At 44.0% G+C, this 13,294-nt stretch overlaps 1 pseudogene; it reads right to left on the reverse strand.

The window, feature by feature from the left end:
• Positions 1-557: 557 nt before the first annotated feature.
• LOC127627552 (calpain-1 catalytic subunit-like) lies at positions 558-11,728 on the reverse strand (annotated as a pseudogene).
• Positions 11,729-13,294: the final 1,566 nt, after the last annotated feature.

Raw genomic sequence — 13,294 nt, forward strand, 5'->3', positions numbered from 1 at the left:
ATGTTCTGTGACTCATGCCACAGTAGACCTTCTGTCGGTTCGGATCAGACGGGATAGCCTTCGTTTCCCTCGCACATCAATGAGCCTTGGGTGCCAAACACCCTGTCGCCGGTTTGTGGTTTGTCCCTCTTCGGACCAATGTCAGTAGGTACTCACCTCTGCTGACTGGGAGCACAGCACAAGCCTTGCCGTTTCAGAGATGCTCTGTCCCAATCGTCTGGCAATAACAATTTGGCACTTGTCAAAGACACTCAGGTCTTTACTCCTGCCCATTTCTCCTGCAATCAACACGTTGACTACAAGAACTGATTGTTCGCCTACCATCAAATCTACCCAGACCTTGACATGTGGCCTTGTTAGAAGATGATCAATGTTATTCACTTCACCTGTGCATGGTCATTATGTTTTGGCTCATCTGTGTATACTGTATATATTTACTGTAAAGGATTAACAACTTAAATATAACAAATGTTTCATTGAAGAATTTGTATAAATGCTTTAACCAATTTGATATGCCACTTATTTAACTACAAGGAAACAACCAATATGCAGGTATATTACAAAAATAATTTAAGAGAAATGTACAAGAATTCTCCGTCTTGTCTGAGATAGTGCAGACAGGACCTCACAGACAGGTCGATTTCACGCCACTCTCTTGCACTAAATGGGGCAGACAGTGATAGGAATCCTGTCAGCATTCAACAGAGCTATCTGACATTATTCATGACTATGGGAATCAGATCTCCATCGTTCTCTCCATCATTCTCACTCATCACTCCAGGCTCCCATCCACTCTACCTCTCCCCAGGGGATTCTGATGTGCACCAGCTTTGTGAGGTTTCCTCTGTACTCCACCTGGAAAACAGATTTACATCTGCCAATTATAATCTGTTTGTAATTGGTTTTGTTTCTCATCTATCAAAATACACTCACCTCCTCCACACCAGTAATGGAGTAGACATGGCCTTTCACAAGTTTTTAAAAACTTGTCAAAGAAACTTGTAATCTGAGAGGGAAGACAGAATCCTTGAAAAATAAATATCAGTGCTTTTAAATATATAAATAACAATGTCTATTATACTTATCTATACAGATGAATATGTAGGTGAATACTAGGACTGTCCAGTATGACTGTACTGTATATACTGTGCAGCAGTAGAAATGTGCCAACCAGATATGCTATAATGTTTATACAACAGTAAAGGACTACTTTATGTTACTTACACATGCAATGAAGAAATATGGACAAATGTGAGAATACAGTGTGCACTGATGCAACACTTATCATTAATTTGTTACGAATAATCATAGACATTGGTTTAAGAGAAAATAATGAAATGTACGTTTTTCCATTCACTGGATTTTTCAAAAACACATATCCTAACTTTGTCATACCATCCACCCCTAGTGTATAATGTGCCTGAGCACTGACACCTGAGCAGCCCATGTGGGAGCCTCTCTACACAGCTCTTCTGATGATGCTGAAGAGGTCGGGTGGAGCTTTTTTAAGCTCATACATCTCGGCCACTCCACTGGTGAAGTCTTCAAACCCCTCAGATGTGCGTCCTTCAGAGACAGCCTCATAGCAGCCATTTAATCATTCACATACATACAAAAACAATGGACATTTCATGCAGCCAAAACAACATACCACTTGTTAAAGTGTATGATTGGAGCTTAGATCAACATCTTCTGCATCTTCTTACTTTGCATATGCCTTCTCTACCAGAGTGCTCCAGAACTCTGCTCCCTCAGCAGAATGGACAAACAAGAGCTTCCCATCTCTGGCAGGGAGCCAGTCATCGATCACCACATCCACCCAGTCAGTCCCTGAACTGCCAAAACTAGATAATTAGTCATTTCCAAAAGAAAACACAGGACTAATAGCTTTGTGTCTACATCACATGCTCGCATCATGTCGTTATTATTGTAATCACAAGATGACAGCCCAAAGATTCACTCAAGGGCTGTTTACATTCTTGAACTCATACATTATTAGTTTCTATGGAAATGCTCAAAATGCCAAAATGGATCCATGTCTGCCATTGTTTATGATGACAGCTTTTACAAAATTTTTAACTTGTAATTATGAGCTTTACAAAGGCATGAATGGTTTCCACTAGTCAGGAAATTGTAATTATGGTAATAACGATATGACATGAATGCAGCATTAACTACCAGGGAGCACAGTGAATTTCTTCTGTGTTGTTGCGGGTCATTTTGACCCATTTTTAAATTTTAACAAAGATTTACTCAAACCTAATGTCAATTTTCCAGCCTGAAATGGAAAGCTGACCATTCATGACATCCAGTGATGTTTTTAGTGTCATCATGTCTTTCGCACAAGAAAAGTATGCAGTAAATCTGAATACTTAAAAAAAGCCATTCTTTCACTGTAACATCAGCTGTCTTGCTAAGGCTGCCATACTGCCCCACACAGGCAAAAAGCAGTAACAACACCAATGCTGAAACTGACAAAGATGGATTCAAAGTTACATGGTCTTAGTGTGTTTTGCAGTTAGTGCAGTTTTGGGCATAGTTGAGATAAACTCATCAGTCAGAGAACAGATCATAGTCAAAAAGACCTGATTTTGATCATAACTCAACTTGTTGCAACACCAAATGTGTTATGATAGTGTTTTGCCCTTGCAAGGCAGCACAACACAGGCCTGAGCAGTAATAAAACTGTAAATCGAGTATATCTTTCCCTGCAGTATGTAAACCTCAGTATACTAAATGTGATATCTGTCCTCCAAGAGTCTTTGCAGCATTAATGCTTTGAGCTTTAAAAGCATTCTCTAAATGACTGAGCCAAAATGGCTCCTGGTGAAAAGAAGGGGAATTTGGCAGAGGAGATCTAGGTCTGACCATTCCATAATCTGGGTGAGACATGTATGTACTGTATATAGACGCATTACAGCAGACAGGGTGGGTTGATGTTTAGGGACAGTGGCTTAATGTAGATCTGCTGAGCTATAGAGAATGTAATGGAAGTTAAACAGATAAATGTACACGCTTTGTTGGAAGGAAGCCCAAGTTTGAGGATATTTACAAAACTAGGGGATCAGGGGATATGGCAGAACATTAGCCAATGTGCATTTCAGTGATTTCCAGATTTATGAAATTAGCATTTTCTAGTGTTTGAGGACAGAGGATTGCCTTTAACTAAACATAGAAACAAATAAACTACATTTTTTTTTTTATAAATAACTGCCAGGGGTTAAATTGGGCAGTTTAATCTTTGATTAAAAATATATATATATATATATATATATATATATTGGCAGTAAGTTTGTTAATCCATTCCATTTAGTCTAAGCTCCAGTACAGTTGTTTGACACATCACACACATTCTGTTCACACACATACTTGCTCAAAAACCTTTACAACAGTGAATAAAAACGTTCCAAGGAATGAAAATGAAAACCGATAACGAATGAATTTTTCCAGAACGTAACTGATAACTGGAACAAAGTCCCTTTCAATTGTTCCAGAGTGAAAATGTAATTTTTTTAACATTGGTAACCAGTTAATTTCATTCCAATATTTATTTCATTAAAGTCCAAAGTCTTTATGGTTTATTACTGTAAATGTATTTTGGAATACCACTTACTGTTGCCCAAAAAATTAGGCTTCTCTCTTTTTAGTAGAACATGATAACATGTACTTTGTTTCTGAGGGAATTTATTTTATTAAAATTGTTTTGCTTTAATGCACATTGTGGATGTAGCCTTCTGTTACTTGCTGAAGTCCTTTAAGACAACTTTATATAACAACTACGAATACATGCACAATTAATCCAGATACAAGGGAAAATATTGAGGTAAAATGTACATTTCTCTGTTGTTTCCATGACTTCACTGTATTATTGTTAGATATGATGCTTTAATACAGATTTGTTGCTGCCGTGTTTTGACTGAGAAGCAGATCTGTACTTAAAACAAATACTTAAAATTACATATTTCAAATAAATAATTTGGCCCGGATTAGATGACGTGTAGTCCAAACATGCCCAAGCAGTGTATGCATGCATGCAGGAGAGAGAGTTTTTGGCTATTATTTGATTTTAGATGGCCAGAATTAGTTTTGAAATATTTTAAATATTTTTGGGAATATATTTAATTTTAATAATGCATTTGTTTGCCTTTACCCTGATTTCGCATTGCATGTAAACACCATTACCAGTGTTCTTACTGCCTTATCTAATGTGCGCAAGTGTTGTTAGCATGACTGTCCACACTTTGATGTGAAACGCAGAGAATAAACCGATGATTACAAATCATATGTAAACATAGTTTTCTTGCATTGTCTGACTTTTTTGAATATTTTATGCATTTATTTTATATAAGCTACTCTACACTTTACTTGTTATCATTTCTATGCTGAAAGATTTAATTGCTTATTATCACTTATTTTGGTTGAGACTAGTCCCTTATTTTAAGTGTGGTTTCCAAACCAGGTCCCTTTTTTACTTGAGAGATCTGGAAACACTGCAACAGGTACATCCACCACCCTTAGCATAGAGTACTGTCATTTTAAAAAGAATGTTATTAACCATTCTTTAATTTCATTTTAACCAGCTACCAATTGGAAAGGAGGCAGCTGAACCACGGAACCGGAACAAACAAATACAGTTTCTGTTCAGAACAAACCAAAATGAAAAATATTTCATATTTTTAAAGTTCATTGCATTGAGCATAGTAATACTTAAATATTATTACATAAAACACAAAGAAGAAAATACCAAAGCGTCCAATACCTGGAAGTGAAAGATTCCAGTATATTGCTGAAAGAAACAAATCGGTTACCTTACGTAACCTCGGTTCTCTCTAGAAGAGAGAACGAGTATTGCGTAAGCTAGCTTACGCTACGGGAAAGATTAATCTTTTCTGAGATATTGAAGCCAAAAAATTATCCTTAATTTTGTATCCATTGTCAACGCAGTGCAGCAACTGCATACATTGAGCGGGCTAGCTAGCGAGCTCATAGGTTGCTCTGCGGCAACTGCTGCAGCCTATAGACGAACTTGAGTGAACTTGCGTCCAATGACAGGCGCCCGCGCCGTCACTGCATCAAAGCACGCCAAAATGGGCATGGCATTGTCAACGCCGTGCGCGCCAAGCATCCACTGCATGAGCCCTGGGGGTGGCGGGACCCGGGGGAGCCCTTGTGAGTGGGGAAATAATATTTGGCCGGCAAGAGTGCGGGCCAGTGTGTGTAATACATAAGCACATAGTGCTAATGAAAAGACAGAGCGGCGGTGCCGGTCTGTGTGGAATGTGTCCCATCAGTGCAGCTCACCAGGGGACCTGTAGTGTATTAAACCGCTAGTAGTTTCGCCTGCAGGGCGGGCACTTCCAGATTGTAAAATCTGACAAAGGTGGAGGGGGAAGCCCAGCCCGCTGCCACACATATGTCGTGAATGGAAATCCCGCTGGCCCATGCCCACGAGGAGGCCATGCCTGTAGTGGAGTGAGCCCTAATGCCTAACGGGCATGGCAGGTCTTTTGACGCGTACGCGGCAGCAATAGCGTCCACTATCCATCTAGACAGTGTCTGTTTCGAGGCGGCGAAACCTTTGGTGCGCCCTCCGAACGAAACGAAAAGCTGCTCAGAGCGTCTGAAAGAGGCGGAGCGCGCAGTATACGATCTCAGTGCTCTGACTGGGCAAAGGAGTTTGGCGTCGCGTTCGCTATCGGATGCTGGCAGCGCCGATAGGGAAATGATTTGTGCTCTGAAAGGAGTACCGATCACCTTGGGGACATAGCCGTGTCTAGGCTTTAAAATGACCTTGGAGTCACTTGGTCCAAACTCAAGACACGCAGCGCTGACAGACAGCGCGTGAAGGTCTCCCACACGTTTAACTGATGACAGGGCAGTCAGAAAAACGGTTTTGAGTGAAAGGTATTTCAAATCCACGGATTGAAGCGGTTCGAAAGGGGAGGCTTTCATAGCTTCGAGAACTACTGAAAGATCCCAGATAGGAACCGAAGGGGGGCGCGGGGGGTTCATCCTTCTAGCTCCCCTGAGGAAGCGGATGACCAGCTCGTTTTTTCCCAGTGACTGGCCGTGCAGGGGTTCAGCGAACGCCGCGATGGCCGCCACGTACACTTTGAGCGTGGATGGGGATCTGCCCTTATCCAGCAGCTCTTGTAAAAACACGAGCAGCGACGACACCCCACATGTCCGTGGGTCCAGGTCTCTGTCGGTGCACCATTTTGAAAACACAGACCATTTGGATGCATAGAGTCTTCTCGTGGAAGGGGCTCTAGCGTGTATGATAGTGTTTATTACTCCTTCTGGCAAAGCGACGGGTAGTCGTTGATCACCCACGCGTGCAGTGCCCAGCGCTCTGGGTGGGGATGCCAGATCGTGCCGCGAGCTTGAGAGAGGAGATCTGCTCTCACTGGAATGGGCCACGGGGCTGTCAGTGACAGCTGCGTAAGCTCCGGGAACCATGTCTGATTCTCCCAGCGCGGGGCTATGAGGAGCACCGAGTGACGCGTTTCCCTGATCCTCTGCATTACCTGTGGCAATAGCGAGACGGGAGGGAAGGCGTAAAGTGGGCGGTTGGGCCAGTCCTGGGCCAGCGCGTCCTCGCTTTTCGAGAAAAATACTGGGCAGTGAGAGTTCTCTTCTGACGCAAAGAGGTCTATCTCTGCTCTGCCGAATATGCTCCATAACTTCTGGACTGTTTGAGCGTGCTGGGACCATTCCCCTGGGGGAATATTGTCTCTGGACAGTCTGTCTGGGCCGTCGTTCAGATGGCCTGGCACGTGCGTCGCACTCAGCGAGCGCAGGTGGCACTGGGACCAACTCAGTATGCGTTTTGTCAGATGGAAGAGGTTCCTGGATCTGACACCGCCCTGACGGTTTAGATAGGATACCACAGATCTGTTGTCCGAACGGACCAGGACGTGGTGACCCTGAATGACCGGGAGGAAGCGCACGAGCGCGTACTCGACCGCTATCATTTCCAGACAATTTATGTGAAGGAGCTTTTCCTGAACTGACCATAGGCCAAAAACCGGAAAGCCCTCGCAGACCGCGCCCCAACCCGTGTTGGACGCGTCTGTCGAGATGACTTTTCGGCGAGATACAGCTCCCATCGTCACTCCCTGCTGATACCATTCGGCCACTGCCCAGGGCTGCAGAGCTGAGATACAGGTCTGAGTCACTCTGATCGGCTGGCGGCCCGTGGCCCAAGCCCGGCGATACGCGCAGGTGTTTAGCCAATGCTGAAGCGGGCGCATGCACAGTAAGCCCAGCTGAAGTACTGCTGCGGCTGAGGCCATGTAACCTAGCATTCTCTGAAATTTTTTCAGAGGCGTGAGGCTGTTCATCTGAAAGAACGCGGCTAGTCGCTGAACACGGCGCGCGCGCTGTGTAGATAAGCGAGCCGTCATCGCCATGGAGTCTAGTTCTATTCCAAGGAAGGAAATTGCCTGACTGGGCTGTAGTGAGCTCTTGGTCCAATTGACTGCAAGGCCCAAACTGTTCAGATGACTGAGGAGAACTGTCCTGTGAGACAGAAGCTCCGTATGTGACTGTGCCAAAATCAGCCAATCGTCCAAATAGTTCAGAATTCGCAAGCCCTGACTCCGCAGGGGTGCGAGCGCCGCATCCATGCACTTCGTGAAAGTACGGGGTGCTAAAGACAGGCCGAACGGAAGGACGGTGTATTGATAAACCTGGCCGTCGGCGAATCTCAAGAATGGCCTGTGACGGGGATTTATCTGAATCTGAAAGTAGGCATCTTTCAGATCGAGAGAAATAAACCAGTCCCCCTGGCGCACATGCGCGAGGAGTTTCCTGATTGTAAGCATTTGCGAGCACCTTGTTCAAAACCCTGAGATCTAATATTGGTCTGAGGCCGCCGTCTTTCTTGGGGACAAGAAAATAACGGCTGTAAAACCCCGACTCGCTCAGAGAAGGTGGCACTCTCTCTATGGCCCTTTTGCACAGAAGGTTTGCTATTTCTGAACGAAGCATGCAGGCTGCTTCCGTGTTCACAATAGTTTCGAGCCGCGCTCTGAAGCGGGGAGGGTGGTGATCAAACTGTAGCAAATAGCCCTGTTTTATTGTGCTTAACACCCATTTGGAAATCCCTGGGATAGCTTTCCACGCTTTGAAGCATAACGCTAGAGGGTGAATGGCCAAGTCGCCCTGATTGCCGCACACAGCAAGCTGAACAGAATGTGTGAGCGCGCTTACTGTGCTTATGCATGACTGCTTGCAGACAGCAGGGACAGGCTGTTCTGTGAGTTCACCCGATTGAGGTGAATGGGGAAAGAGTCACATCTGTGAAGTGATGCGCAAGCATAGTCACGGGCATGGGACTTACATACAGAGAGGTGTTTGCTGGCCGTGTGACAGAGCGGGCAGAGAAGGGGCGCGCGCACGGATTCGTGGGCGCGTTTATTGACTCTAACACTCGAGCTGGCTGTGCCTGCTTTATGTGAGTGGGCTCTGATAGGGACACGGGAAGTGTAATGCTTGTGTGTAGGGGTGAACACTGGATTGTGGGCACATTTTCTACACATAAGGCATGTTTGCTTTTCACAAAATGTATTTGTTCGCCGTGAAAACGGCATTTGAGTGCAGGCAAGCGGGCAGTATCACCGGCTTGTTGGCTGCTGAATCCACCACTGCAGTAGCCTGAGAGAAGGGGACTGACAGGGGGCGAAGCTTTGACGGTAGTCCGGCCGCGGCGGGACTGAGCCGTCGTTTCCTTAACAAAGCTAGAAGGACTTCGGTTGCTCAGGTTTCAACGCAATCTTAGGCCGAGGCCCGCAGGGGGGCGGCGGTCTGCGGCGGCTGTCTGAGCGCGTTCTAGGGCGGCCGCCCTGTCGACGCTGAGAAGTCTGGCTTTGCTGAGCTGGGCGCTGTGAAGAGGCTCGTGCAGGAGGCTGGTCACGTGGGCAGCCTGCAGAGGTGCTAGCGCGACGAGGCAGGAAGAGATTCATGGCTTGGGTGGCTTTCTGGACTTCCGAAAAACGGTCAACAATGTCACTCACCGCGGAACCGAAGAGACCGGACGGAGAGAGCGGCGCGTTGAGAAACGTGGAGCGCTCAGCTTCTCCCATATCGGCTAGTGTTAGCCATAGGTGTCTCTCGGTCACAGTCAGCGCGGCCATGCACTTCCCTAGGGCTTGAGCTGCAGCTTTGGTGGCGCGAAGGGTGAGATCCGTCGCGCTCCTTAGATCTGAAACAGCCTCTGGGTGCCTGCCTTTCTCATCCCATTCTCGGAGAAGGTCCACTTGGAGGATCTGTAAAACGGCCATGGAATGCAGAGCAGATGCGGCTTGGCCGGCAGATGCGGTCCCGGGAGGGCGGGGAGGGTGAAAGCGAGGCTCGAGGGAGAGGCTCCGGCGAGGTAGTCGCTTCTAACACCGGTTCCGTCAGCCTTTGGGAGCGGCGCTTCTTTCTGCGCGGCGAAACGAAAGGCGGCGCGGCGGCTTCGGTTTTGAGTGCTTCGAGTTGAGCCCGCAGGGTCGACATCGGAAGCTCCTCGCAGAGGTCGCATCCGCCGTCAGCGAGGGCGAGCTCTGCATGTTCCAGTCCCAGGCAGAGAGCGCAGATGAGGTGGCGGTCTCCGGCGCTGAGAGGCGCCGCATGAGGCGCAGGTGGTGCGAGGCATCTTAAAAAAGACGCTCGTTGCTCTTTTTGTGAAGTTCGCTGAGGAACTTGCTTGCTCTAAAAAGGATACGTCGCCGGATGGCGTAGCTCGCAGGACGGCTGAAGGTGGCGAAGACGGCCGGCTTCTTCGAGAGCTGTCCAAGCTTGCTAGATGCCCCTCGAACGGCGACGCGGCTTCTGCAGTTCAGAGATGCGAAGAGCTTCGCTGAATAGATGAAAATCAGGGTTCCAGCCTACGAACTTACGCTTATATGCACTCTAGCCACGCCCATTTTGGCGGGCTTTGATGCAGTGACGGCGCGGGCGCCTGTCATTGGACGCAAGTTCACTCAAGTTCGTCTATAGGCTGCAGCAGTTGCCGCAGAGCAACCTATGAGCTCGCTAGCTAGCCCGCTCAAGGTATGCAGTTGCTGCACTGCGTTGACAATGGATACAAAATTAAGGATAATTTTTTTGGCTTCAATATCTCAGAAAAGATGAATCTTTCCCGTAGCGTAAGCTAGCTTACACAATACGAGAGAACCTCTCGTAAGAGAACTCTAGCCGTGAGGCACTACGCGATGCAGCAAAGGTTAATTCAGCGTAAGGCATGCAATGGCTGCCAGCAACCAACAATCTCCTACAATAAGCAAATCAAACAAAAGCATGAAGCAGATGGGAGATAGATTATACTGTATAAACCTAGCTATAGTTTCAAGCTTAATTACTAAAGGGATAGTTCACCCCAAAATGAAATTCTATCATTTACACATCCTCTTGTTGTTTAAATATATATGGCTTTCTTTTCATCTGTGGAACACAAAAGGAGATGTTAGGCAGAATGACTCACCCCAAAATGAAATTCTATCATTTACACATCCTCTTGTTGTTTAAATATATATGGCTTTCTTTTCATCTGTGGAACACAAAAGGAGATGTTAGGCAGAATGACTCATGTCTCAGATACCAATCACTTTGTATGGAAAAAAGATGCAATGAAAGTCAATGGTGACTGAGGATAACAGTCTCCCTGACATCTCCTTTTGTGTTCCATAGATTAAAAAAGACAGTCATACAGGTTTGGAACAACATGAGGTTGAGTAAATGATGTCAGAATTTTTATTTTTGGACAAACTATACATTTAACCATGTGATAAATTTTCAGCTTGTATTCATAAGGCCAAAGTATACTTAGTGTGTCCACGTTAATGATCACTCTGCGCACAGTATGCGTGACACAAATTTCATCATCAGCACAGCCACGTGGCTTGATGTTTGCGCATGCGTGGCCATTGACTGAACTAAAACAGTGTCATAAAGCAATTGTAGTGCACATACTTCCGGAACGTGCAAAAACAAAGTATACCTGGGCCTTTAGATACCTACCAAAGTTATCATAGCAAAAACACATGCCAAAAGAGTCAAAACATGCAGGTTTTTTTGTCCGTTTTGGTTCATGCCTTTCTTTACTTTTATCTTATTTTCTTTCTGTTCCAAATTGTTCATGCTTGTTTTGCCTAAGCTCCTTGGCTAATGTCTGTGCGTGTGGCTCCATCTGTGATAAAGTGCGGTACTCCTGGGGTACACAGAGAAGACCTAAGTGTCAGACAGGGTATAGAAATCTCTGGAACATCTCATTGATACATAACTAGATGATAACCAATCTGCGTTACTGTGTGTCATAATATTTTGCCAGTAAAAAGAGCTGAGACAGAATATTAAAGATTATGCAAATGCCTAAAGTATGTGAGCAATAACATGACTTTATTTATGTAAATGTATGTTATGTTTGTACATGTTAGCTTTTTGATTTTGGCAGGTAGGTTTGACAGTTTACAATTGGTTTATTCAGTTTCTATGATCTCACCATGGGCCTCATCCAGTGGACACCTTTCGTTTTGGAAGAGCCTGGGCCGAGCTCTTCAAATCCTAAAGAAGACAGCTGGGCTGGGAATGTTTCATCTTCAAACAGACAAAAGCAATGGGCATGCAACGCTTCAAATTATTGGCCTAAGAACTTCAGGGCCATATAGTTCTGACCAACTCCTTCATTCTGGTCCCATTCACTCCTCAAATGGCCAGCAACTCCTGTTCCACAAAAGGGCTCCATTCAGAGTAATTTAACTTATGTCTGAATTAAACAACTGGAGAGTGACTGTAAAAGATGAGGGTGTAACCACATATTAAAGGGATATTTCACACAAAAATAAAAATTACTTCATCATATACTAATGACTTTCTTTCTGACTTGATGCAAGTGAAAGGTGAACAGAATTTTAAGCTCCAAATATCACATAATGGAAGCATAAAAGTAATCCATATGTCTCCAGTGGTTTAATATTTGTCTTCAGAAGCTACATGATATGAGAAACAGATCAATATTTAAGTCCTTTTTATTCAAATTTTCAGTAAAATTATTATTCAAATATTGAACTTTTTCTCATCTTAAGTAATTTTAAGTTGAGTTGTATGGATAACTTATGCTGCCTTATGTGATTTTTGAAGCTTCAAAGTTCTGGCCACCAATTACTTGCATTGTGAGAACCTACAGAGCTGAAATATTCTTGTAAACATCTTTGTTTGTGTTCAGTAGAAGAAATAAAGTAATAAAAATCTGTGATTGTAACATCAATTACAATGACACTCCAAATCCTGTTGTAACAGTCCTTGCAGTGAGGTCCTATTCAGACAACCGGTATCATAGTAGGTGACTGCAGCATTTGTGAGTGTACAGTAAAACAGTCTCAAAATATTACTGAAATAATTATTTTTTTGAAGAGGAAAAAACTCTTCAGGGGAGTTTCTTTGCTCAGAAAGCAGGATCCTCCATTGAGCCACATTTAAATCTCCAGATGTTGTTTAGTTTTACTAGAGACATTTGTACACTACACATAGGCCTACAATCGTTTAAAGTCTACTAATTCTAAAGATTGGTACCTGAAATACAAAGGTAAATCTGTGGACTCAATCGCTTTGAAATCATTTAATTAAAAATGCCATTATGAGTGATCGCAAACAACTGTGATTAGTCCATCCTGTCAAGCGCGGAGAAAAGTAACAGGTGCTACGTGATAACATCGGAAGCTTTTCAGTTGTGGCCTGGGTAATTATTCAGATCTAAATAATCGCAAGAAGAAACTTTTTGATGTGAAAAATACACAGTGAATAATTAAAACAGGTGAATAATTAGACCGATCGTACCTAACGAATCGGAGACAACTTCTGGGCCACTATGTCCCGCCAATTCTCAATAAAATTCTACTCGCTCATCTTATTTCTGTAGGCCTAGTCATTGCAGATTTGGGTAAGTATATTGAAACCATAACCTATATATCCTTCTCAACTTTACAGAATTATAACGTTAATTCTGTTTTTTTTTTATTATACAAAATAACCCGTTCAACATAAAGTAGAACATTAAATAGTGCTTAACCTGCCTCATTTAAAATGCATAAAAAATTATTCAATAGTAAAATGAAGGCTAAATAAATGGGGAGTTACTACAATCTACCACCTAATTTCATAAGGTCGTGGTTAATTTTATTTATTTGGAGACTATACAATACCTGATTTTGTGACCAAACAATGACTGAATTGTGTACTATAAAATGCCTACCTGTTTGGAATTTGATCGGTCTTGTAAAATATTTTTTTATATAACACCCTAAAGGCTGCA

This window comes from Xyrauchen texanus, chromosome 34 (assembly GCF_025860055.1).
Source record: "Xyrauchen texanus isolate HMW12.3.18 chromosome 34, RBS_HiC_50CHRs, whole genome shotgun sequence".
NCBI classification, from domain to species: Eukaryota; Metazoa; Chordata; class Actinopteri; order Cypriniformes; family Catostomidae; genus Xyrauchen; species Xyrauchen texanus.